At 45.3% G+C, this 27,136-nt stretch overlaps 1 long non-coding RNA gene across 2 annotated transcripts in view; it reads left to right on the forward strand.

The window, feature by feature from the left end:
• The window catches only part of LOC148639956 (uncharacterized), a 35,366-nt gene extending 8,591 nt beyond the window's left edge, over window positions 1-26,775 (forward strand). The window contains exons 3-6 of one of the 2 annotated variants that reach the window (XR_015930556.1): window positions 7,805-8,086; window positions 14,390-14,623; window positions 14,855-14,976; window positions 23,518-26,775. This is a non-coding gene — a long non-coding RNA (uncharacterized LOC148639956). The remainder of the gene's footprint in view (window positions 1-7,804; window positions 8,087-14,389; window positions 14,624-14,854; window positions 14,977-23,517) is intronic. The other variant, XR_015930555.1, reaches the window with a different exon arrangement.
• Window positions 26,776-27,136: the final 361 nt, after the last annotated feature.

The raw sequence follows: 27,136 nt of genomic DNA on the forward strand, positions 1-27,136 counted from the left end.
TAAAGCCAAGTCCTGAGCACACGTGGGCCGCAGAGATCAGGAGCTGGGGAGGGCGACAGGGCGCAACACAGGAGATCAGCAGTCCGGATGATTAATTAATTAGTTTATTATTATCATTATGAAATACTCCCCCAGAAAGTAAGGCCCCGTTTTTTTCTCGGTGAAAATGCCTTTGGAAACGACTGTTTGTTGCTCTGTGGTAATGTTTTTATTTATTTATTTTTTTACCGCAGAAAGCTGAAATGTTAAATCTTCCGGCACCGAATGTTTAACCCTGTTCTTTGGTGATATTTTTAACTGAGATGCAATTGCTTCCATGATGCGAGACACGGCAGATATCTTTTTTTTTCTAAGTGTAAAAACAGAATACGATAGTGTAATGCTTTTGCGAGAAAATAGAAAAAAAAGCAATTCTATGTCTTATGTCTGCTTACTTTATAAATAAATTATACATTTATAAAAATAAAATAAAAAAAGAAATACATTTACGTAATACATACACGTTTATACAGTTGTGTTCCAATATTTCAATTATCCAAATACTTTTTTTTCCTTCTAAAGGAAAATAAATGCATAAATCCACATTTTAAACAGATCGCTTTAGAATAAGTAGCAAAGCGAAATGGCAGTAAAGCAAACGCTTCTGTGATCCTTCGGACAGTCATTTCATCATTCGAAATGTTGGTTCGACAATAAAGACAAGAAAACCCTCGATCATTAATTGATTACCCTCAGATCAAAAGAAATACACGGATAGAAACGCACTTGTCAGTATGTAAGTTTACACACAGAAAGGTCCTGTAGATAATTATTATCAATTAATTTTGTTTAAGCCTGTAATACTACTACAGGGATATTGTAAATTTATGTTTAGTTGTACTTCTACTCTTTTACAAAAAATCCTAAGTAAATATGGTTTTGTATTGAAATCTACATTAGCATTAAAAATACCTCTGCATTAGCTGAATGTTGAAGTATGTTCACTGAAAAACAAATACCGATTTAACGAGGAGATATTTTTAGAAGGACTAAATAAGATTATAAGGAACTGTAAACAGTACAGACGTTTTTGGGGAGGTCAAATTGTTCAGTACTAGAACAAAGTTGCTCAGAGAAGCACAGATCAGTTTAGGCTACAGCTTTTCTCAATTAATGCAAAACAGTGCAATTATCAAAGATTCACAACAGCGTCCCGGGGTCGAGTAGGAAATATTAAAAGCTGATTTGGAGGCAGCAGGAGATAAATGCTGATAATCAGGTAATAAATATTATCCACCATCCCCTGATTCAGTTTGTACAGTTACAATAAAACGAATTTTACAGCATCCACAATGGGCTAAAAGGAACTTAAAATACAGCTTAATAAAGAGAGTGATTCATGTGCAGCTGATTTGCGGCCATGCAAAAGCAGAAAGGAGCTGCCCTGAATCAAAAGCTGTAATTGTATTTGTTGGAATTAATCGGATGGAAGGAACAAAAGTCCACACTTTTCAAGATTAGACAAGGCTAATGCCAGCTTGCGTTTGTGTACTTATGGCTGGGATTCCTTTAAACGGCATTTGCTCTCCTTTTTTTTTTTAAATCGGAGTTGTGTCGCATTGCATGTGAATAGAATGTATCAGAAAACAAAATGTGTGTTTGTAATGCAAAATTACAAAATGTCTAAAATTATACTGAATTTTTAATTCCGTGTGTTTTTAAATAGTATTAGGTCAGAAATGTGTATTTGAAATGCGTAGAATTTTCCCAATCTTAATCTATAGACCATCGTTATATTAGCACAGATTCATTATCAAAGAAATTCACACGGAAAAACGTTAAATCACCGCTGTGCACGTCCCGATCTTTACAGCTTCTTTTTAAGCGGCATGAACGCATTTCTGAAGTCAATGGCACGAGTGACAACATTGTATCTTTCTGTCCTTGGCCTGGCTCTGGTCTTAACGTGAATAGAAGATGCAACCGTGAAATTGATTAATCATTCTATATATAAAAAGAAATTCACACAAACTAAAGCAATAACTAACAGAAAACAAAAGCAGTAATTGAAGAACTAGAAACGTGAGTATTTCATTAAATGGAAAATTAGGAAGCAGTCTCATTTTAAATTGATTTCTATTATTGTTTTAATTTCAAATTATAACCATATATAATATACACAGGAATTATTTTAAGTTAAAAACAAAATTTAATATTCTCATTTAAAAACATAGCTTTAAGAACATAACATTTTCCTTAAATATGCTTTGTTTTAAGTAAAGAGAAATAAAGCATACATTCCATTCTCTATTTTACAATTTTTTGTGTAAATAGGAATTCAGCTTTCTGAATAGAATATTGAAAAGGATACAAACACTATTACTGATGATCATTAGTTACATAAGGAGATCATATTTCAAAGGGGAAAAAAATCATTCCATTTATTCAAACTTGAAATATTTGCATCTATGGTGGCATAGCTCTCAGCACTGTCGTCTCGCAGAGCTGGGACCCCGGGTGCAATTCTGGACCTGGGGTGCTGTCTGTGTGGAGTCTGCATGTTCTCCCGGTGTTTTTCTGGGTCTCTTCCGGGTGCTCCTGTTTACTCCAACAGTCCAAAGACATGCTGGTGGGTTAATTGGCTTCTGGGGAAACTGGCCCTGGTGTGAGTGTGCGTCTGTGTCTGTGTGTGCCCTGTGATGGACTGGTGTCCTGTCCAGGGTGTACCCTGCCTTTTGCCCAGTATTTCCAGTGATAAGCTTCAGCTTCCCTGCGATCCTGTTCTGGCTAGGTGGTTAGGAAATGGATGGATGTTGGCATCCAAAGGTAGCTGAACCTACTAATAAAGGACCCGTTCGTCTGATTTAGGTGAATAAGTGTCTCAGATCCAGGCTGTTTTCACAGCAAATCCTTTGTTTTGTTTTTATTTATTTAATCTTTCTACTTTTGTAAATCCAAATCCTAAAACAACACTCAAATTAGGATCTTGGGGGGATCCTTCAAGGGAAACAGTCTGATTGATCTTGCATCTCGCTAGCACATAAATGTTGTGGTACTGTGCCAGTTTTCAGGGTCTAAGAGAAAAATGAAATTAACCTCCCCAAAATGTTCACTTGCTTCATTTGTACTGCTACAGCGTGGCACAATAGGGGCAGAAAACACAGGCAGAATTAATGAATGACGACAAAAAATCTGAGGATTACAGGGTAGAGGACAACATTTTTGTTCGGGCTGGGAGAGAGGTTGGCAAGTTCTTACACTTTGGCTTGGCAGTACTTGCTTTTCCACCGTCTGGAAACAGAAAGCCCCCGAACCCTAAAGCACAGTTTGTGGTGGTTATTCAACAGCCAGGGGCAGAGCATCATTTTCAAGCACAAACAGGCTTTGATTGCACCAGCTGCAGTGCCAAGCACAGCGTGTGCCCACCCCTCTCGGAAAGAAGACCCGGTAGCTGCGCAGTAATCCAGTGGTGCTTGCGAAGGTGACAGGGCAGGGGCGGAGCCAAGCGGATGACAAACAACGTCCATGGCACGAATCGCTTGGCGTGTTGCTCCGCGTTGGGCTCCAGTTCAATGCCATTTCGTTGCCTCGTCATTTCGTTGCAGCCTGAATAAACTCCTTACCCTGTCATTTAGCTTCAGAGAAATACTATGAGCTGATTCAACCTAGCAGGTAGACAAGGGTTTTCTAAAGGGAGGTCACAACAGTTCAGTTATTATCATCACACTTGAGAAAATATTGTTTATTGCAAATGTTGAGTGACTTCTGGATAATGTAGGGATGCAGTTTCCCTGTTGTGTTAGAGTTTACATTAAATCTGGCTATGCTTCTTCCTACATTGTTGTTAAGGGAGAAATTAGTGCATATAAGCTTGAGACTACAATATCAGTTTGCAGGACTTAAAATGCAATATCTACATGAGTGGCATTCCTAGACCATTTCTTTGCATTTTTAACAAATGCAGAGGTGTTTAACTATTGTTAAATCAGAACTGAGATTTACTAAAGAACACAGCCATTTATCTAAAGATATTATTGAGCTGGCAGGGTAAATGCAATTTCAGTACAAACCTATAAAACAGGCCACTGAAACAGCAATAGAGGCAGATCTGTTTTCTAGGAGATACGATGAAGCCATACAAGAAGTAAAGCTGAGATTCTGGAAAGCTAGATTGTCACAGATTAATATTACCTTCAGATATCTCATCAGTCCCAACTGCTACATACCTTAGCGCCGTTAGCAGGGGCTGATCACAGAACACGGATCCATAAATATGCATTTAGGTAAAAGGGCTCCCACAGCTAGGATGCGCAATATGACTGATTCTCAACTGAACGTGCAGCAGAATCAAATGACTTTTCAAGTCTTCAAAGTACAGAATGAGGAGAAACAGTAAAAGTAATATAACTATAATAATGAAATAGTACTCAGCTATATACATGTAATAAAGTTATGTGATTATTACGTAATTATAAATGTAACTAGGACGCAGTAAAAAGGCCTTCTCTAGACAGATCGCTAGAAACACTTGGTACAGATATATATATATATCACTGCTTAAATGATCGAATACAGAGCAAAGGAGATTTGTCCTGGCGCGAGGGCTGGCAGAAATGAATATAAAGGTAGTGAAAAGCGCGCATCTGACAATTTTACATTTTACACCGAAAAATCACGTCTAACTCCACGCCGCCGAATCAGATGGGGGAAGAAACGGACCGATTTGAGAATCGGTTCCTCTTTTTCTTTTCGGAAGGAGGCCCATTTGCCCCCTGTTCACATTTAACATGATCCCGAGACATCGCGTCTTCTCGGCGTTTCGACCCCCCAGTTTCCCACGCCGAGAGAACGCGTTGCTTGTTAAAAACTGGATCGTCCAGACAGCCGAGCTCTCTGCTGTTGGGGGGACTACAGTTAATTTGAAATGAGTTTTTTTTTTCCTTTCCCTGAAAGGTCCAACTTAAGCCGCCTGCATCTCCAGGCCACTCTCCCAGACCCGCACTGATCCAGCAGTGCAGAGTCTTATCAGCGGCAGCAGGGCTGGGTGCGGATTAAAAGCAAAATTTCAACCCACCTGTCGCTTACAAATCACAAAACTCACTTCTCGCCGCGAGATGCTGGTTTCTCTCCTAGTCAGCAGCAAGACCTTTGTCAGAGACCGGCCTTACAAACGGCGATTACCTGGGCGGTCAAATGCGTCTGATTATTGAATCCGAGTTTAGATGTAGCTTTTGCGCGTGATCTTCCAGTGAAGATTTGGATTGTCTAAAAATAAAACGCCAATATAGTCGAAACGGAAGCCTCCAAAAGAAACGAGATTTTTCCCCATCACAGAATTTTCTGACATGTCCCCTTCACCGGCCCTCATTCGCCAGTTTCTGTCCATTAACTCTCACAACTAGTCGAAGGTGTTACAGACACGCACGTCTCCAGGCGGAAATGCATCAGCTGTAACCACCAGCAGCATTTAGCACACCCCGACCATTTTGGCCATGCACATTTCATTTCTGTCCCTTCCGGGATTCGACCCGCATCTGTCTCTGGGACTCAGAGCACAAGTAGACGTGTCACTGTGGACAGCTTCCCCTACTCGAAAGGGCGGGTCCCCTTCCGGAATAAGAATTAAGCAGTCTGGATTTCAGGGGGAGGTGACGTCACTGCTGTCACCTGCTCAACGCGGGAGACCTGTTACCCGTGGCGAGAGTATGAAACGCGCCACAGACCTCGACCACCTCCCAAACCGCTGTCCCACGGGAAGAGGTCGAATCAACCCGTCACTAGAACCGAGCCCCTTCCGAAACTGGCCGAAATCTCCCGAGCTCAAGGTCCAAAACATTCTGCCAAAAACGAGGCTTTATTTCAGAAGCGCTTTAAAGTTAGCGCACGTATTTGCGATTTTTTTTAATTGAACACAATTTATAAGAGGAAGAGATTAGTAAACCCAAGCTCAGGAATTTAGTGAAGTGGTCTTGGTCGCAGGAGGTCAGAGTGGTTTTCGCGCTGTGGTTTCAAGACGTGAAAAGCCGGCAATTCAGTTTAGGAGTAGGAAATAGCCCTGTATAAACGCGTAATAGGCCACAGCCACAAAAATGCATCTACACAGTGCTTTTGTAGTCTGGTTAATATCATATAAAAAGGAATTATTAAAAAAATAACGAATTCTGGGTTCTAAAAAAGCAGGTTTCGCATCCTGTTGACTGACACGTGAGCAGGAAACACAAACCTTTTGTTGCCAAGGCATAGACTTGGGCTGAGGGCTGTTCTTTTTAGGCGCGTTTTTAGTTCGAATGATTTAACGAGGCTGGTCAGACGAACGAAATCGAAGGAGAGAGAAGGCTTTTGTAGCTGTTTGCTTCTGTTAACGGTCTTGCCTGGGGAACGTGAAGTGAAAAGCTTTATCACGCGAAACCCCCTTTTAAATGTGCCTTCGGGCGATCCTGTTTCCCTGGCTGAAAGTAAAACCACTGAAACTCAGCTCAACACTCGGATTAAACAGAACGGAGCTGTGCTTAGCGTTCTTTAAGCAAAGGGTTTTTATCATCATCATCATCATCATCATCATCATCATCATCATCATCGAGACCCCCCAGTTAGCGAATACAAATCACCGACTGCTAACTTGATCCGCATTTTAGTTTTTTTAAAGTGAAGCGTGAAATCTGAACTCGAATCTGCGAGGAAAGCACTTGGGGTCACCTTAGGCTCTCGCCTGTTTGGAGTTGAATTCGTCCCTGACATTGCTCGGAAATCACTGGAAATTCGCGACGATCGCTTGAGGTTCAACAGACTGATCGATCTCGGCAAGATCACGTCTGTTGCGCTTCTTGTACTAAAAGAAGCGAGGGCGTTGCGACCATTTTATTTTGTAGCTTCCATTCGCTGTTTGCAGTTGGAAAGAATGCCAGGCAGTGTTATAATATTATTATAATATTATCAAATAAAACAAGTTCCAAAGACGTCTCAAGTTAAAGGTTACCATCCTGTAACTGGATATAAATTAGCTTGAATTTAAGCGATAAACCAGACTTCTACTGTATAAGCTTACAAATATATTACAAAATGTTTGAGAGGATATCGTACCAGGCGGAAATTTACTTTCTAGAGGCGAGAATGTTTTTTTTTCCCCCCAGACCGAACACTATTACAATATCTGGAAGTTTATGTTTTGCAGCATTTTGGAATTGGTGATAGGGGTGCATGTCCCGGTTTTGAAGGTTACTGAACCAAAATTAAAAACACGGGTTTACAAAGAGAAATCAGTAAGATGTGACATTTTGAGTAGAAGGGATCCACAGTGCTGACGAGCACATTGACATTGACACCCTGGAGTTCAAATAAAAAAGAAGTTCCGCAGTAGTAGAAAAGTTTAGTTTAATACTGCAGCGAACGCCCTAATTAAGGAAAAGGGATGTGTACATTTTAAGTCAGCAATCACTGAATTTTGTAAAAAGCAGGACGAAAAATATTGATACTATACACAGAACCTATGTGTGTTTCGCGTATTTCTAATTCAAGAATCTAATTAAATTCGAATTTAAATTAGAATCTCCAAACCCAGGTAGCAGTCCTGTTTGCCACCCTTTAGGTGTCACCCCCAAGAGCCCAGGTTCTATCAGGTGTTTGGGCCTCCTCCATATTTGTGCACAGTGTTGTGTCCCATTCATTGGGGGGGGGGGGGGTACGTATTTTAATTTGAGCGCTGTATTGACTGGACTCCACAAAAATAAAACTCTATAGAAATTATGGTCAGAGTGTAGAAAAGAAGCCGTTTCCCCCCCGTTTAATTTTTCAGTCGTGTAATATGATGTTTGCTTCTTGTCCCTAGGCTCTGGACCTCAGAGTGTCAGCCGTGGATGCTGAGGTTGTATGAAGAAGAGGGTAGCCTAAGGGGTTGGTTGTTATCTTTGGTTATCTAGCTGTATGAGTGGTGTACATTCTTCATAAAGCTAGATAACCGAAAGTAACAAGAATCCCATTACACTCCTGAGAGATTAAGATGCTGACAATGGCTGGCCTTGAAGGCACGAAACTACATCGGCAGCAGAAGGAAGAAGAACACACCCACTTGGAGCAAAGTGCCCAGGACAGACCCCTAGAGCCCCAACAGGTAAGTCGTGGTGAAGAAGTCAGGCTAACCGTGCTGACATTCAGGTCCCTGTCATTGCTGTTGTCATGCACAAGAAGATGCCATGTCATGCTCTTTATGCCAATGCTATACCAGGTGTTTGTGGCTGCTCCGTATTTGTGCATGGTGTTGTGTCCGGTCCGATGGAGGAGCCAATTGATTTTTCTGTGACCGGGCTCTGTATGTACTGAATTCCACAAGATCTCCACAGAATTAGGGGCAGCTGATTAAAAAAAAAGAATCGGATCACCTTTTGTTTGGCATTAACATGCCTGAACAAACAGCTCGTCCTGGGATATTAAAAATGCTGTGCACGGGTTCCTGAGAGTGACACCACATGAAATCGCAGCAACATGAAGGTGCGCTCTACGGTCCAGTCTGTTTTAAAGGCCTGATCTAACTGAGGGTTGTGAGGGAGCCAGAGTCTACCCCGGCAAGTTTTGGGCACAAGGCAGGGTACACCCTGGACGGGACACCAGTCCATCTCGGGGCACACACAGAAACAGAAACAGGGCCGATTTTCCCAGAAGCCAAATCATCCTGCCAGTATGTTGTTGGACTGTGGGAGGAAATTCATGTCAATGGTGGAGTCCTGCACTGAGAAGATGAAAGTCCCCACCCCCCACCATAAAAAAATAAGTAAAACTAATAAACACTGAGCAACAGCGGAGGGCGGTTCACAGTACAGAAGCACATCTTTGTGTGGGGTGGCAGTGCTTGGCCGGCGTGTTGCTTCTCCATAAGAGGAAACGCAAGCAGAAAAAAGCCTCCCTTATACTCCCTGCCTTGAAATGGCGTGAGTCGGGATTAAGATACAAAAGCCCTGCCCGAGTCTTTCCTTTAGTGTCTGTCTGGAGGGACAGGGAACGAGAGAGAAGGAAGGAGGGGGGGGGAATTGGCTTGGCTTTTCTGTAGTAAGCAAGCAGCTTTAGCCCCCCCCGATTGTCAACTAGAAAAACAGCTATTGTAGCCCTCGCCCTCCCCCTTCCACTTCCCAGATCCCCTTCTCTCCCAGTCAACTGTACAGTCAATAGAGCCGGGGCACTTGTCACGCGGAGACAATGGGCGCCGCTGCCAACCTTTCACCAAGCCCGCGGCGGATCAGCCAGACGCCTTTTCCAAAACCCACACAGCTTCTTGGCCCTCCTCGCCGAGCCTGAAAGAATGGGCTCGCTGTGGGCCTCCCCCCGTGAGAGAGAGAGAGAGAGAGAGAGCCCCCGATCCCCCTCCCCGCCGCTCCGAGAGGAATGAATATATTACAGGAAGGAGAGGGGGGGGGGTGGGGAGAGTACTGCAAGGCAGCGGGTGCACAGGTGGGGGGGGGTGACACGGGTTTCACTTTTTAGTAACAGGTGTGCTGAGATAACAATGCACCAGGGCAAAGAAGCGGGGGATTTGCATTGTGTAGGGAAGAACTTGACGACCTCACTTGTAGTCAAGGGGGGCCCAGCATTGATCCCAGCCCCCCCCCCCACAAAGAAATGCAAAGTCGCCTTCCTGACCGCATCACAAGAACCGACAGTCCCACAATATTTTGTTGTTTCCAGGGGAAATGAAGTTCCAGATGTTTAGAACAGGGAGACGGGGGTTCAGCTGCTTCAGTGAGGGAAAGGGGATTAGAATGCAGGATGACTACGGTCTGGATCCGTCTGGTGAGACAGTGTTCTGGGGCTGGAGGTGTCGGCATGTGAAGCATATTGTATTGGTAATTAATACCAATGGGGCAAAGGGCTATAGTGAGGACAGTTCAGCTATGTTTGAAGATGTTTGCAATAACACAGGTCTACCCCATATCAATTCAGGACCTGGGGTGCTGCAAACTCCACATGGGTATGTTCTCCCCATGTTCATGAGGGTTTTCCCCACAATCCAAAGACATAGTAGTAGGTGAACTGGCTTCTGGGAAAACTGGCCCTGGCGTGAGTGTGTCTGTCTGTCTGCACTGTGATGGACTGGCGTCCCATCCAGGCGACTCTCTACTGGATAAAATGGTTAGAAAATGAATGAATGAATGGCTGTAGGTCTGCAGCCTAATATCTTCTTAAAGTGATCTTTCGGTTTCTCCTCTTCGGTAGGAAAGAAATCCTTCTGCCCTCTTTATCTATAGCCAAGGGCTTGGATAAGCCGATTTTGATGTGGTTTTTGAGATCTGGAATACCTGCTGCTGGGCTTAATAATCAGGGGATAGAATCTGTCACCCGTACAGAGGCACAGCCTGGAGGTTAAGAAACCAGGGAGATAGCTCACATCCAAAAAATACCTGTAAAGTCCCGTGCATGCTTCTTCCTTCCTCTTTAATTTATATCTGGAACCAGGTTACAGATAAATAAGCAAAAACAAAAGGCAGTAAAAAAATCTAGAAAGTCCAATCGCCGAGTGGAAAGGAAATCGGAGAGGGTTAGGCTCCCCCTCCCCCTCCTTCTCGCCCTCTCTTTCTCAGTCCGTCATCCACAAACCCTTAGCGTAAGCTTTTTTGAAAAAAAACAACAAAAATTGGCCTGTGCCATTAATGTCGCTGGCACGACAAGAGGCCAATTTGCATAAGGCACTTTTCCAACCCGGATTTTAAGTGGCCTCGAGACGACAAAAAAAAGTCCACTTGAGAGGCAACGCGGAGGGGGTGTGTATGTGTGGTGTGTGTGTGTGTGGGGGGGGGGGGATATGTCAAGTGCCAATTAGCGAAGGTTTGTCACCATTCAATGCACCACCGCCATACCACCCCACCCCCTCCACCCCACTTCCACACCTTCAACCCTCTCTCACCCACTCCATGCCTGGTCTCACCCCCTCCCCCAAAACAAAGAGAGATTCTTTCTCTTGCCTGTTAGCTGAGGATCTGTTCTCAGAGGGCAGAGGGCACCAGCGAAAGTGGTGCCTCCCTCTCTCCTTTCACCTCTTTCTCTCTCTCTCGCAAGCAGCGCATAGTGAGTTTCCGCACCGAATCAAGTGCACTCAGGGCTGGGGGCTTGTCTTTGACAGGTGTGAGCTTGGAGCACTTATAGAGGTGCTCCTGAACCACCCCCCTGCACACACGCACACACGCACGCACACCACCTCCTCCACGACCCCTGTGGTTTTATTTACCAAGTGGCACACAGTCGTATCCAGGACCAGAAAATATAATCACAGCAGCCCCAAAAATGATCTCACCCAGGACAGCTCCTCCATCGCTGTCCGTTTAGTTGGAGTGATATGTCGTGCTCCATTGAATATCTGTATTTTCCTGCCATTTCCTGTTTTTCCAAGAGGATCAGTGCGGTTCTGGGGGAGGTGCCATCAACACAGCGCTCTCTCCTCTCCCTGGCTCATTTAGGCTTCCCAGTCAATAGTGCAGCTGCCATAGAGATACCTCTGAGTTGCTTTGCAGGAAGTGAATGGGGGGAAATACATCACTGCTACACCTGCCCAAATGTGCATGGCTTCACCAGTGGAGCTCTATGCGACAGCAATATGCTTCCCCTCATGCACTTCCTGGAAGCAGGTTCGCCAGGAAGCAGCTAGTTAAACAGTACAGGGAACCAGAATCTAAGAATTTTACAGCACATGTGTAATAGGATATGTAGAGTTCTTTGTAATAATATATGATTAAGCAATGAGAATTAAGCACATAATCACAAATTTATAATTACATACATTACAGTAATATGCAGTGACTATTTTTAAGGTAGCTGGGCCCTAAACCTATCAAAGACCATTTTTTACAGTTTAAAATTGTATGCATAATTGTATACAAATCATAATAATAACAATGTATATAAATGAACAGTACGTCTCAGAAAATAAAAATAAAGACTGAAACAGGAAACGTGCTGTACACACAAACATCTTTTTTCAAATTTGAACGTTGGATGTTTCTCCATTTAACACAGCTGAATGAGCACTTTTTTCCAAAGCAATCATCGGACAAAAATGATTTTCTAAATCATTTAAACATCGCGTGGAGTTCAAACGCTATTTTTCCATGTACATACACAGCTACTTGGCCTTTCTGTGTCAATGAGATTTGGGCCTTGTCTTGTTTTTTGTATATATACAAATGGTAATATATACGTATTATTCTTTCATACATAGAATATAATTTTCCCTCTTTACTTTTATTTTACATTAATTCCCCCCAAAAAATGTGACCTGCAGTAATCAACTGTTTCATTACAATAATGCACAGTTGTTCAGGCATAGGCTTTTTTGGAGATTATGAGACAATAAGACACGAGGAGTATTCAATTTTCGTTAGGGTTATTTTATTAATTGCATTTCCACTGTTTCAAAGGTGTAGGAGAGGGAAAAGTAGAGAATTATTACTGTTCCTCCTCACTGTTATCACATTTAATTATTTTAATGCTACACATTTCATTTCCATTAATTTCCGAAGGGAGCATGAACTGTATATTTACAGTAATGTTTTAGAATACAGATCTTTTAATTTTTTGTGTGTGAAAGGAGATTCAGCCATGCACACTGTAAACTGGTAATGTGATTGAACTGAATGCCCTTTTGTGTCATAAGGTGGTGCAGGCACCTTAGCTGAAGCTCCACAGGACTATGAAAGCAGAGGAGATTTGATTTAGAAGCTGTTTATTGGCGTTACGTTTAAATCACACTTAGCTTGTCTAGAGCATCTTCCACTGAGATTAGCAGTGTGATAAATCTGAAACTTCGCCACCAAACCTCTGGTGCAGCTGGCTCTGAAAGAGAACCCGTGCTTTTGAGAAAATTAGTACAGCTCAAAAACTTCACAATCGCTGCAAAGACGGGAATACAGATGTGTTTTTTTGATGTGGGTGGTTACATCAGCCTTCAAATAAATCCCTAAGAGTCAAGTGTCCGAGCTTCATCGATATTTCCCAAGCAGGAAAGCACTGCTTGAGCTGGAAGGGTGAAATCGGACAGTTTATCCCAGGATATTCTACCCTATCCCAGGGTTTCCTAAAATATCTCATGTTCTCCTTGACTATCCTAAGGAATCCCCGATATGCCCTGGCATCAGCGATTCATTTTACCTCTTAAGAGACCTATGGGCTTGCCCAGGGTTGACCACCACTCCTGTCATCAATGCCACCTCTCCTGCAGGAGCTCTGTGTGCCTGATTTGTTTAAGTCCAGACTGCTCAGTCACCATGCTTCCAAACACATAACCTTCATCTCCGAAACAGACGCCCGAGAATTGTCATGATGAAGGGTGCCACAACCCTCACTTCTCCAACCTGAGAGGGTAAGGCTTCTCCCTGTTGTCTTTAGCTTAGTTTCAAGAAGGTGGTGGACTTGCTCAGGGACCTCCGTGTCGTCCTGCAGCAGATCCGACAGACAGGAAACACAATCCCTCCCCTGCAGACCAGTACTTCCCCAGTTTCTGGAGGGGAGGGAGGCAGCACAGATGATGCACGCGCAGGATGTCTTAGCTATCAGCAGCTATAGGGGGTTAATAGGCCGAAACAAACACACCGTTTTAGGGTGCGTATGCATATACACACACACATCGTTTTGCATCACGGCTTATTGAAAATGCTAGGAGTACAAGAACTAAAAAAAAATAAATCCCTCTTTTGCACATTGCATCTCGGGGAGGGAGGGCCAGATCTGAGACAGCAGCTCGCGCAACCTGTCCTGTCTGACGTGTCAAGCGATAGAAAAGAATTCCACCCCCCAAGCCCCGATCCTCTCCCTGCCGGCTCTCGGCTCCTCTGTGAGGGTGGCACAGCGCTGGGAAACATCACGGGCGCTGCAGGCGGAGAGCCACAGAGCCGGGAGGCAGGGAGAAAGGGCACCGCCATATTCTGCCTGCAGCTCCAGGCTGCTGTGAGAGAGCTGGGGCAGTGTGACACTGTACAGTCCCTGGCTGCCAAACCACCCCCAAACACAACCTCCCCCCCTCCACACACACACACCTCGCCCCCTCTCTGCCAGCCTCCAGACGGCTTTTCTTTTCTGAAAGTCTCTCATGCTTTATTTCCACGCTGTTCCCTCCCCACAGACACACACACCCCCCCGGCCGCCACCCCCACCCCAACCGCCATTCTCAGACGGTGGGGTGTGATTTGCATGCATTTGCATAATGAAAGTCATTTGCATGCTCGGGGGGCAGACTGTACCATGAGAACAGACATGACATGAAAAGGCGTGTGTGTGTGTGTGTGTGTGTGTGTGTGTGTGTGTGTGTGTGTGTGTGTGTGTGTGTGTGTGTGTGTGTGTGTGTGGCATGTCTCTGCATGTGCGATTTGTGCTGGTTGGGTACTGCGTTTTCACCGTTGTGTTTTTTCTCTCCCCTCCCTGCTTGTGTCTTTCGCAGGCGGGCTGCCAGTCTCGTCAGGCGCAGCCCTGCAAGGGGCCGCACGCCAGCGCCTGGGTCCACCCTCCCCTTCTTCCTGAGCCTCGTCTGGCATGCCGCCGCCCCCCCCCTCCCAGAGTCACCACCTCCACGTACGGCGGCTGTGCTCACCTCCCCTCCCTCCTGAGCGACCGGCGCAGACCTGCCCGCCACCATCTTAGACAGCTGGCATGAAATGGATGCGATCTGGCACAGGTAAACCCCGCCCCCCCGCAGCAGCGAGCCAGAGTGTTGTCCCTTTGCCGTTTACCCCCTTAAACGTGGAAAAAGAAGCCCCTTGGCTGGTGGCCTGTGTATTGATCGTGTTTTCATAATTTCTTAATGGTCATTAAAAATCCCAGGGTGTTTCTCCCTGGCCTGTACCAATCATGGCCTCCTAATCCCCGTCTCTGAACTGGCTCCATCACTCTGCTCTCCTCCGCACAGAGCTGGTGTGTGGGGAGCGGACTGGCGCATCATCCAGGTGGGGCTGCACACTGGTGGTGGAGGAAATCCCCATCACCTGTAAAGCGCTTTGAGTGGAGTGTCCAGGAAAGCGCTGTATAAGTGTAAGGAATTATGAATTGTTATTATTAATTACCCGGGTTTGTTAATTTGCATAGGATGGGAGGGATGTGGTCCGTTATCTGCGTGTTCAATGTGCGCACGGAAGTGTTCAGTAAATCAGTCGCTCTGGGTTTTTCACAACCCTCCACCCCCCCCCCCCCCAATCTCCTTTGCCCACATTCTCCACCATCTGCCACAGATTCCACCTGCCTGGCGCTCAGCGGCTTTTAGGGAACATCTGAGCTTCAGGCTACGTCCTCTTGAACTCAGTTTGCGCTGGTCCAGATGTCATGCAGTGTGATGGGAGCGTGTGAGCAAAAGAGATTTGAGAACTTGCCATCACATTGCTACGTTCTGGAGGTATAGAGGTACCCAAGAATGAGATCCATTTGAGGGTGTTTATTGAGTCTTTAAGTATACTAACACTGGATTAACCTGCTTGGCAGGGGACCAGCAGGGATTTGAGGCATATCTGTAAATTTGCTTTCGGCTCCTAAAAGGTCAGATGGGATCTGTCATGGATATTTACCCTGTACCCACTTCAGAGTTCTAGAACTGCCCTCTTCCAGGCGTGTTGCCTGAAGTGCACTCAACTGGACCTCTGGAGTAGAAGGCACTCATTGCGGGTGTGTCTGATGCACTGTCCTTCCCACCAGTGTCTGTTCATCAGCACTGGATCAATCAGTCAGAGCTGGTTAGCCTGAAATAACAGACAGAAAGTTGAGGAGAGGCTGTATGAAGCTCTTGGAAACAGAACGCTTGGCGTCGAGTATTTCTGACACTTAGGACAGACCAAAGAAAGAAGCTAAATGAAAGATCAATTAAGCCTTTAGTTCGCGCCAGAGAGCTCTTAGAGCTGAGAAGGAATGAAAGCGCAGTATTTCTGCAGGACCAGAGCTTGGAACCCCAGCTATACCACATTAAAAGCTCCTGTAGGCCAGTCTGCTGCAGCCACAATGCATGACTCACTGGTGCTCACTGCCGAAGACCCGACTCCTCTAACCACAGAGTACAGAGTGCTGGCCTGTGGTTAAACCATTAAACCACCCAGTGGGCAAGTGGACATGAGAGCTCTGCAGTTTTGGCATTGATAGCTGGTACCAATAATGGCCAACGGTGCTGTTGTGCACCATGATCCCTCCGTGCTCTGGTGCACATTACCACGCTTTTACCAGAGTGCCTCGCAGGAACACCTTAAAACAGATCAGCCAGCAGCTTTCGAGATGTTGGCCAAATCATGTGCGATGGAGAAGACTCTCTGGAGAGCACAGAAACAATGAACAGAGCTTCCAGAGAATGATCATGACACATTGTTATAATATGGATTTTACCATCTAGACCACACTGGGGTGCTGCTACTTAAGATGTAACAAACTGAGAAGGTCCACACATATTTAAACCACCCACTACCAGCAATTACACCAGTTCTGAACACTGAATCATCTGTCTTCCCAGTGCCTTAGTTCCTTCATTCATCTGGTTTGAGAGAGCCATTTAACCCTGCTAAGGATACTGGCAACTCGGAGCCTATCCCAAAAACACAGAGTGCAAATCGGGACTGCTCTGTGGATGGGACTACAGTCCCTGGCAATACACTGAGTTAATTGGATATCTCCAATGAACCTAGTTGGTATGTTACTGGGAGTTTGAAATCAAACCCAGGACCCCAGAGCAGTCCTGTCCTCCGTGACCCGGCTCCCACCCCCCCCCAGTAATACAATTACAAACAATGAGGTGGGTCGCTCTGCAGAACATCGTTTGGATATGAGGCTATGTTTATTGCTTATTGTGTAGATTTCAAAATTATTACAAAATATAGATAAAACTAAGTCTCTTTTCCCCGCATTGGACAAAGTTGAAGATAAAACAATTGAAATACCTGTACAATAAGTGGGCTCCCCTGGACTCCTGTATAAAGCTAAAGATCTTTAAGATAATCATGTAAAAATTATTTGGAAGGTGTCAGCGAACAACACCGTTAGGCACTTTGATTTGGCAAACAGTGTGTTTTACCGTATAATTGAAAGAACCAAAGGCCCTCATGTTGATGTGATACCCCCTTAGAGAGTCAGTTAAAGGCAGATGAGGTTAAAAATAATGCCGTTATCTAGAACTTTTAAAAAAGGATCCCATATGTTTATAGTACACTAGTAAACTTAACCAAAAAAAAAAATGAGAAGTTGCAAAAGACAGAAACTTTCTAAACATGTTCTTCTGACCCTAAAACGTATACATGCAATTCAGTAAAAATAAATAAATGCACCCATTACTTTCACATAGGGTCGCTGAAGAAGGAATGCGGTGCAAAACAAGGACACACTGCACAGCCCGGGCGCGCAGCGCGCTCTCGGATGCCCGCAGAGAGCAGGCAGGGAGAGCGGGAGGATCCCTCGTGTGTCGGGGTAAAGCTCTGGGGGCCCAGCTGAAGACAAGCGGCGCATTGTTCCCTCCGCGGGCGTGTTGTGGTGTCAGCGCTGGTTATTTAGGCCAGCGAGTGAGAAGTTTAAAAACCGCTTAAGCAAAACAGCAATTAGAGCCATCTGTGGGAGATTAACTGGGCCCGTAAACAATGCGAGCCATTGTCCCGCCGCTGCGAAAAGGCTCTTTTGTCACGGCCGTTTACCGGAGCAACAGATAATACCCGCGGTCTGGCGCATACCGTAGAGCGCTGTGTGCAGGCAGCCGGGCCCATGAGTTATTGTTCCATTAGGAATGGAGAAATTCGCTTCCCCGTGCTTTCAGCCTGCAGCTGGTCTGGATATCGTTCATCACAACACCCAGGTCTCGCCACCCTCGTCACCACAGCTCGAGTAGAACTGGACCCGTTTTTTTTTAATGCTTCAGAAGACAAAGAAGTGACGGTCCATCGCTGCTGGACAGCGTTAACGGCCCGGCTGTCCATATTGCGTCTTCGTGAGCGTTAAACGTAAATCTTTTTTTTTTTAAATCGTATTCTATACCGTCGGATGTCGATCGCAGATCCAAGAGAGAGAAAAAACGCCGTTTATGAGTATTCTCACACAAAGAACAGGGGCCGGCGCTTTCAAGATCGCTTCGTTCCTAAAAGTTCGGTTTAATCTTGTTATTGAATCAGTTTTCTCTAAAGAGAGGGAAACCGTGGTGCTAGGAGCTTGTCTGCAGTTAACGCACTTACCCAGTCAATATAATAATAATAATAATAATAATAATAATAATAATAATAATAATTGCTTACACTTATATAGAGCTTTTCTGGACACTCCACTCAAAGCGCTTTACAGATGATGGGGATCCCATCCACCACCACCAGTGTGCAGCCCCACCTGGATGATGATGATGATATCACTGCAGGTGTTAACAGTTATAAATATATAAACTCTATAGAAATGTATAAACAATGACAGGAATAGAAATAATATACTCGTGATAAACTGGCGCTTCGAAAGAAAAGAAATATTAAAGGCCAACCTCAAAAAGCTTAAAAAAGGCTGAAAAGAAAGTTGTGCGTCAACAAATGCCTGTACAGAAAAAAAAAATACACGCACTTTCAGAAAACCCTTCAGTACTGGATTCTCCAGGCCAGGGTGAGGAATGCAGCTCTCAAGAGCCTCGTGCCCTGGACCCTGCTGACTGGGGGCCGGACTGGGCTCCTCCACTGTAGGAAAGGAATGTCATCATGCAAACATGACTGCCGAAGAGGGAAAACCGCTTTGGACCTAGTCGTGCTGCAAATAAGGTCTGAAACAGGCACCTCTGCTCCATCACCACCTTCCACAGTCCCACAGTCTCACGGCACCCGTGTCTGGACTCCTAGCTGGAGAGCTGTGGGTTCAAATCCCCAGGTGGGGCACAGCTCCCGTACGACTTCAGTTAAGCATGGTACTTCATCCCCAAACATGCTCCAGTAAAAAGCAATGATAATAACATTGCAAATGTAAGGTACCAGCCCAATGAACTCGTGATGGCATTTCATTGGGGGGGCAAAATAGCTGTCTGGAAGCGGGGTGGTGGTCGAACTCAGCTGAACCCCCATCGATCCCCCACTCACTGTATCGCCGTCTGTATGTCTGTGTCGCTGCTCCCCGTTGCTAGGAGACCAGCTGGGCCCTGCCCTCGTCCCGGGTACCTGCCCTGGGAACTCCCCTGGCTCTGCCCCTGGAGGGCTTATCCCCACACTGGGCACGCCGCCGCCCCCACTCCCCCCACCCCCGAGGCTCAGGGCCTGGGAAGAGCTTCAAGTTCACGGCCAGACCTCCTATTGAGCTGACAGGCTGGCTGTTTGCTCAGTTCGGGTCCCTATTCATGCCTTTCAGGGGGGGAATAAGCCGAGGGCGAGAGACGCACAGGGCAGACCGAAGCAGGCCGGGCTATTCATTCACGGCAGACTGGGGAGAGGGCTCGTGAGACAGAGGAGGGGGGGGGGAGTTCAGATATAAAATCAAATGCACCGCACGCAATTTGGTAGGAACAATCCTGCACATCCCCCCCCCCACAAAAAAAATCTGTATTCAGTACAAGCCACCCTCAAACACAGCTTCTCTTTTCTGTGCCCCTTCCTGCCTTTGTGTATCGGCTTGCTGTGGCCATAAATAAAGCCCAAACAGGGTTTATTTAGCGCTGGCTGCTTGGAGGACAAAATCTGGCCCCTGTCTCGGTGCCTGAACGACACCCCCACTCCTCCCCAACACACACACGCTTCCCTCGCTTGTACAGCTCCTGTCCCAGGGTCGCCACAAGAAAACAAAACCCTCCCAATTTTTCCTCTGTCAGTTGTTTTGATGAAGACAAGGGGCCCTGCTGTCTTAGAACAGTCTCTTCCGCCAAAAACTATTCCCCCTCTAGAGAGGGGAAGCCCGAGGCCTCGATGTCGAAACCCGGTTAGAAATAATCACAGAACCCGAAACACGAGATGTGTCGAGGGAGGGAATCGGGGACACGGCTCTCTCGATCGTCATAAACCACCTATGTTATTGTTACCTATGTTTAACACCAGAGACATGTTATTCTGTTAACAAAAGATCCTGCCAACAGGAAAGCCCATGGTTCCTCGTAATAGACTGGGCTCAAAATTGACAGCAAATAGTTTCCATAGCCATAGCCTCCTGAAGTCTCCAGGTGCCGGGAACTATGTTCTGTGGAGAGACCGTGAAGTACAAGTCTTCATCCCTTGCTGGTAAAAGCCAGGCTTTCACTGAGCAAAACCGCTTCTGGTTAATACCGGGACAGCAAGGGAAATCTCTTTTTACTGCAAGGTTTACCCACCGGCTGTTACCGCAGACGTGACAAGGCTGTGTGTCAAAATAGTCAGGACCTCGGAATACTTGAAAAATGGGAAATCCACCGGCACCAGACCCGTAATTTGTCCATGTGAAGTCCAAGCTCCCAGATCTCCATCCTCAGGAAGCACAGACAGAAGTAAATCTGACTGGCTGGTGGACCAGTCGGTGGCCCGGCTGAGATGTTAAACCAAGGTCATGGCTGCATGATCTCGTGGCGCCAGTCATCAGGGCAGAGGTCATCAACCCGTTGTCCTGCTTAAATTTCGGCTCTGAAGCGCACAATCTGGCCTGACTCGGTCTCATTGGAGAAGTCATTTCCTGTTGTTACTGCTGCTCATCGGCTCTGGCTGCAGAACGGTTACCCTGTGTCACCCATGTGGGAGCCCCAGTGGTACACGAAGAGAGTCCGTCCCCCCCTTCTATGCAGAGGTATTCAGGAACCCTTGAGTTAAAAAGCAAATATACACCTATACAACCCCGTACAAAAATGAGCAGATTTTAATATCTCAGAAACACAGTATAATACTGTATACAGTATTTGCCTTGAAAAGCATCTGAAGAATAAGCTTCAAAAAAGGTTTCAAAGATGTGTCCAAAGTATGCCACAAACCCTAACCCCCCCCCAAGTTAAAAACCAAATCACATTCAGGTTATTTAATGTATTACTGTTTTTCATTCACTTGTGATGTGAGAGAATCCATTGTTTAACTGAAAATCCCGATTCTGGATTTTAGACTTTCATGTGAAGGGGAAAAAAAGGAAGGAATTCTTAAATCAGATAAGCCTCTCTGTTCATCAAGCAGGTATTTATGAATTATTCAGATATGCATAGCTGCATGGAGACCTGGTGATTTTCACTGTGTCAGAATAAAACTGCTCTCGCCTTTATTTCACAGACATATTGGGTTGCCTTTTGGCAAAATCCAGGGACGCCACAAGCTCTGTGACAAATGCTTTTTTTGGGGAGGGACGTGCATCATCGTGTCAGTTTGATAACAGAATGCTTCATCGCGGAGCTGGGCAGTTTTCACAGCAAAAAGAGAAACTAATTTCACCTACAGCTCAGGACCGAGCCACATTTAAGAAAGTATGGACTTGATACAACACAGAGCACAAAAAGGAGAAGGCACAATGGGGCTCGTGCGCCAAGCAGGGCCTGACTTAGAAGCTCACGCAGAAGGACGATTTCTATGCCATAAGTATAAATGTTAATGGGGGGAATCACAGTCATGTTGTCTTTAGTATCTTGGCCTCCATTACTCATTTAGCACAGCTGGTATGAGAAATGGCCTGTAGGCTGGTTAGGGTTTGTACATCTCCTTTGCAGCACAGGGTCTGACACCCCGTTCCTGACGAATTAAACAATAAGAGCTAGTGCAGAAATCAGCAGAGTAAATCATGTTTTCCACCCTCATCCCCACTCATGACCTTAATAACTTAAGTTGCTTGTCTTAGCTCCTGCAATGCCTAGAGTTCGCGGCCTCTACAAGTTCTTGTAGCTAAGCGGCCATCACATGCTTCTTCTTTGCACTTTGCTCTGGTCCTGGAGGTACCAGGCTCTCCCTGGTTTGGGAAGGGGGAGCTTTAAAAATCGCCTTCAATACCAACCCTCTCTAACGGGCACTAAGGAGCACCCCACTGTGCACGAAACCAGTCGCCAAAGGAAAAAGAGACAATGGCTTCAGATTTCTGCTGTTTACTGAAGTAATTTGTCTACCTGCTGCAAAAAAAAAAGATACCAGGAAAAGCCAGATTGGCAAATTCCAAAAAAAAAAAGTTTTTCCCTTTCCTTGTGGCATGGAGTAGCACAATCCTGTCACTATGGAATGGATCAGGTTCTGATGAACCCTGTGAGGGTTTGATTGGATCCAAGTTCAGCAAAAAATTAAATGCAACCAAACAGGAGATACCGCTCTTTGAAGTCCCACAGAATTGTTTCTGGCTGTTATTAAATACACTACCACAGTACATTAAATACTACATGAAACTGAATCAGCAAATCCAGGAGACCGAATGCGATCTTGCATACCTTTTTCACTACTGATCCCCATTTTCAAGAGCCCTATAAACTTGAAGATTTCAGGAGCTTTTCAGAGACTCATGAAATGGGATTATGGCACAAGTCCCAGGCTCAAACACCCCAGCTCTTATGTCACATACTATAGGTATTGGGTAACTTTTCAGCAAAATGCAGGGAATCTACAAGCTCTGTGACAAATGCTTTTTTGGAGACGTGAATCATCGCTTTGCAGAAGCGATGCCAGAGGCCAGGGGATTTTGCTGATCATAAAATGAGCTGACGCATAGTGACTGATGGTTCCTCTGTCTCCTTCTGTAACTCGGCATTGAAGCTACTGTCTTTCTCGGTTTTGAAATAATCTGTCATTTATGTTCTAGAGTGGGGACACAGGGTGTGAGATCTTTTAAGGGTACCTTAACATGTTATTAATGATATTTAGGGGTTTGTGAAAGTTGGTCCACTTCCTTTTTAAGTGAATGTATTAATTGTCGAATTGCTCTCATGAGGAATGAATTAGAAACTTGCTTCGACCGCTAAGATGTGCGGAAAACTGAACTCATCCATCCCCCTATTTTCTAATCACTTTATCTGGTCCAGGGTCATAGGGGAGCTGGAGCCTACCCTGGCATGCAACGGACACAAGGCAGGGTACACCCTGGATGGGATGCCAGTCGAAGTGGGATCTCAATCTCGTTTTTTTATCAAAGCGAGCATTGACATTTCTCAGTCACGATCGTGACGTAGTAGCTCCACGGTGATCTGATGCAGGCAGGGTCGCAGATATTGCTCTCAGCAGGAGCTTGGGCTTGAGCCAATAAAAATTTCAAAACCTTTATTGGCTCCATTTCCTCCACAGCTCCTGCCCCTCCAGGAGTGGGGACCACTGTGCCAACGCGGTCTCGGATCGTTCTCAATTCAGACTCGTGCTCCTGTAGGCATGATCTCACGCAATGAGCTGGAGATACCTGTGACTCAATCACGGTTACAAAACTGCCCTTCATCATCAAAACCTTTTTTTTAAACCAGTTTTTAGTTATTTTGAATGTCACATTTTTATTTCATAATGAAAATGATTATACCATTCATTATGATTTATACAGAAGAGTGCGGGGAATAATTCAGCACAAACTCGGGTTGGCTTTTAATTACAGGAGCTGTTCCTGGAGCTCATGCTCTGGGAGTTGCTAATATCCGAGAGACTTGCCGATGTCTGAGGTGCGTGTGCGGAATGCCATACTAAGAGCCCCATTTCTCTTGCCTTCTAGGTGCTGTACGGCTCGATTTCCCGGGCTTCAGGCTCACTTGAGCGGCGCCAGCGAGACTCCTCTGCCCCCTGGCAGCGCCCTCTGCAGAGCCAGCCCACACACGGCGTGCCACCTGGCTATCTGACTGCCCATGAACCCCCCAGGGGTACCCCTGACCGCTTGGACAGCAGCCTCAACAGCACCTGGACGCTCAATCACCTCCTGAGCTCCCAGGAAGAAGACGCCTCAATTACAGGACCAGGCGTTTCTGCCTGCAGGAGTCGATTTAAGTTACTCGATTGTTCATTTTTTACTGCCTACTTAAAGGCGGGAGACTGAAGGACTTGAGAGGCCTCTCCCCACCCTCACCCACCGGTAACTCGTTCCCTGAAGAGACCCAGTCCTGCCAGTCTGGGGGTTCGGCTCATTCTTCCCACAGCACGGATCCACCGATTAAGAAGGACACCTTATGAAGTGTGGGATGAGCGGAGCAAACTCGCATTAAAAAGTTCCTGAGGCACTCAATCGAGAGAGGCTGCTGCTTCTGAATGGTGAGCTTTAAAGAAGCACTCTTTCTCTGTCTGAAGCATTCCAGCTTTGATGCACCTATAACGGTACAATGCAGACTATAGTGGATCACCACTGAGGAGTGGACTTCAGCCTCTCTCTCGGATTGCTTCCATCATCTGACCGGCCTGAAGCTCATCTGCTGGTTTCCTAGGGATTCAGAAGCTCGGCTCTTGGTTCTGCTGAGTGATGTCAGAGAGGAAGACACTCTCGGCCTGGCTACACCAGCAGAGGACACATGGGTCTAAATCCAAATGCTTTAAGAGACACTGGGGCCATTCTCAGACTTGTGGCTCTCTCAAGATCACTACGGCAGGTCTTTCCTTTGACATTTCCACTGTTACAAAAGAGAAGCCTTTTTTTTTTTTAACGCTTCCACTTTGGAAGAATGCGGGATGCATTCTGCAATTTGATTTCAGAAGCCGTACCTGAAAATGTGTGTGCCCACCACAAGTGCACTGCTGTGACAATCAAACTCAATCAAAACAAAAATCAGAGCCTTGAAACGTGGATTGATTGAGGGAGGGAGTGGTAGATGAGGAGGTAACCTAAACCAGAAGCCTTTCAATGATGCAGACCATTTTTAAGGCAAATGCTGCCTCCTCGTCACTGATCCCAACAGGTCAGGCCTTGAAACATTTTCATTTTATGCCCATTACTTAAGAGTTATGCAAGCGTGAGTACAATCAGCCTATCTGTGAAGGCACCAATCATAAAACAGAGTTTTATAGCCTAGTACTTGGCTATGCCAAGCTGGCTTCTTGATTTCGCCTCCCCAACTCAAAATCAAATACAGATCAAGCCAGGAAGCGATCTTTCCTTTTGTTTAGGAAAAGTTCAGTAAAGCCCGGCATGGCAAGAGACGCTTCCCCTGGGATGCGGAGAACTGTGCAATAAGATTCGGACTGGGAAGGCAGTTCGGGAGCTTCTTCTATACACACCTGTTAAATCAAGAGTTTAGGAAGTCAATGGCCGAAGCTGACGAGACAGTGAATGGGCACTGAATGCAATGGACAAACCCTTAGGCATTTGCAGTGCAGAAGGTTCTCGGTTTGTTATATATAAGCCTACGTGGGACATGGCAGTCAGTCAAACAGGCAGAGAATACCTTCATGTATTTGAAGGTGGTGTGTTGGACACACCACAGGAAACCCATGTAAAGGAAAGTCAGACGCACTCCAGAATACAAGCACATTAACTACAATGTGTTGACCCTCATAGACTCAAGAAGAGGCTTTTTAAGTGATCAACTACATGTATTGAAAAGAGGAACTACTATAATGCAAGCAATATTTAAAAATGTTTACACAGGTACACATCTTAAAGCATTACCTGTGGCTAAAGTAATTACATAATGCAGTTACAATATCAGTCATGAATTATATGTAAATATGTGTAATTCAAAGTGTCAGTTCCACACCCTTCCAAGATAATTACACTGTAATTAATGTGCCTGTATTTTCCTATATATATATATCAGGAAAGGAAATACAAAGTAGGAAAAGCAATAAAAAGTGAAAAATCACTGATTGATAACTTGATAAAGAAGGTTGAACTCAGATCAAAGAGATTGATGAGGAGAAGTATTTGCATCTACCTGCATGCTGATACTACCTTAGAACTGTGTGCGTTTGGACAGGTCTGGGTACATCTCCAGCATGTCATCACTGCCCTAGTTCTGTGTGCATTTGGACAGGTCTGGGTACATCTCCAGCATGCCATCAGTGCCCTGTCTTCTGTTACATGTGCTTGGCAAATATGGTTCTTAAGCACCATCAATGCCACTCTCCCTCACCATCAGTGGGCTTAAAACTCCCTGGCGCAGCGTAGATCAGGACTGTTCTTTCACAGAGCAAGCACTGAAGAATTATTGTCTATAGACAGCAAGAAATCCCAACAGCCATCCTGCATCTACGAACCCCTCTGCCTTCTCACTCTAAGAATTCTCTAATTTGTTCTCTTCCAGGAGTTACTAGTCTCTTACAGCCTGGGAAACATTCATTTGCGATTTCTGGGGGGTTTGGCAATTGAACCCTGAAACGTTACTGGAACGCACTGCTTTGTCGTTCTAGTCGAGGGTATTGTTAATCTTTTTTGCACTTCAACATGATGAAAATGTGACTGAATGTGAAAACCCCTCTGCAGAAGCAATGAAGACTGCACTGTTTGAGCAGCTAAATGCGTTGTTCCGCTGTGGTGAGCAATGCAGGAATGAAAGAGTTAGCTGTTGTCTTTATTCTCTATGCAATGACTTGGGGATATGCAAACCGCTGAAACGAAGCCTTGCTTTCAGTTATCGAATTTGGATTTTTACTTCAATGTATTTTTTCCCCATGCTTACAATGCAAATGGAGATGAAGGGTTTGGGAGAACAATCTCACCCCCATAAAAAAATAATTCAGAATTTTGCTACCAAAAGTTGGACTTGTGGGTTGTCCTCTGTTGGAAGTTTGTCACAGCCTTGCAAAATAATTTATACAGGTTTCAGTGGATTGCATTCCTCGTTAGTCTTTCGCCAAGGACCGCAAGGTAGCCAAGACTATGCAAGAAGATTGGCTCTGGAGCAGCTGATGTACTGTATTTGATGAAGGATTTGGGGTCCGCCGAACGTCTTTTCGCAGTTTTTGTACTTTACGGCTAATGTTGCACATCATCGCGTTGCCCTTGGATGAACTGATGCACTTGATAATAAAAAGGTTATGACGATGAAAACCCCAGGAGCACGTTGTATTCTCTTTTCTCTTTCTCGTTGGCGTTTTGCCGTTTCCATCTATGTCTTACACACACACACACACACACACACACACACACACACACACACCTTCGTGGGAAGTTAAATATCAAGAAGGGATAACTGTGGGCTGATCCTTATAGCCTGTTTAGGGGGCTCCCCAGACATGCAAAGGAAAGGTTTTCCCAGATGCTTTTGGTATACAATAGCACCAATTCTACATGGATCTCAGCTTTGCTTCACTAACAGATCTACTGGGTATTTGCAAAAAGTGAGAAGCTGAATCTACTGACCTGCAATTCGCCTTTTTGCGATGTAGGATTCCCAATAATATTTTAATTG

Source organism: Lepisosteus platostomus, chromosome 26, assembly GCF_059453375.1.
Source record: "Lepisosteus platostomus isolate fLepPlt1 chromosome 26, fLepPlt1.hap1, whole genome shotgun sequence".
NCBI lineage: Eukaryota > Metazoa > Chordata > Actinopteri > Semionotiformes > Lepisosteidae > Lepisosteus > Lepisosteus platostomus.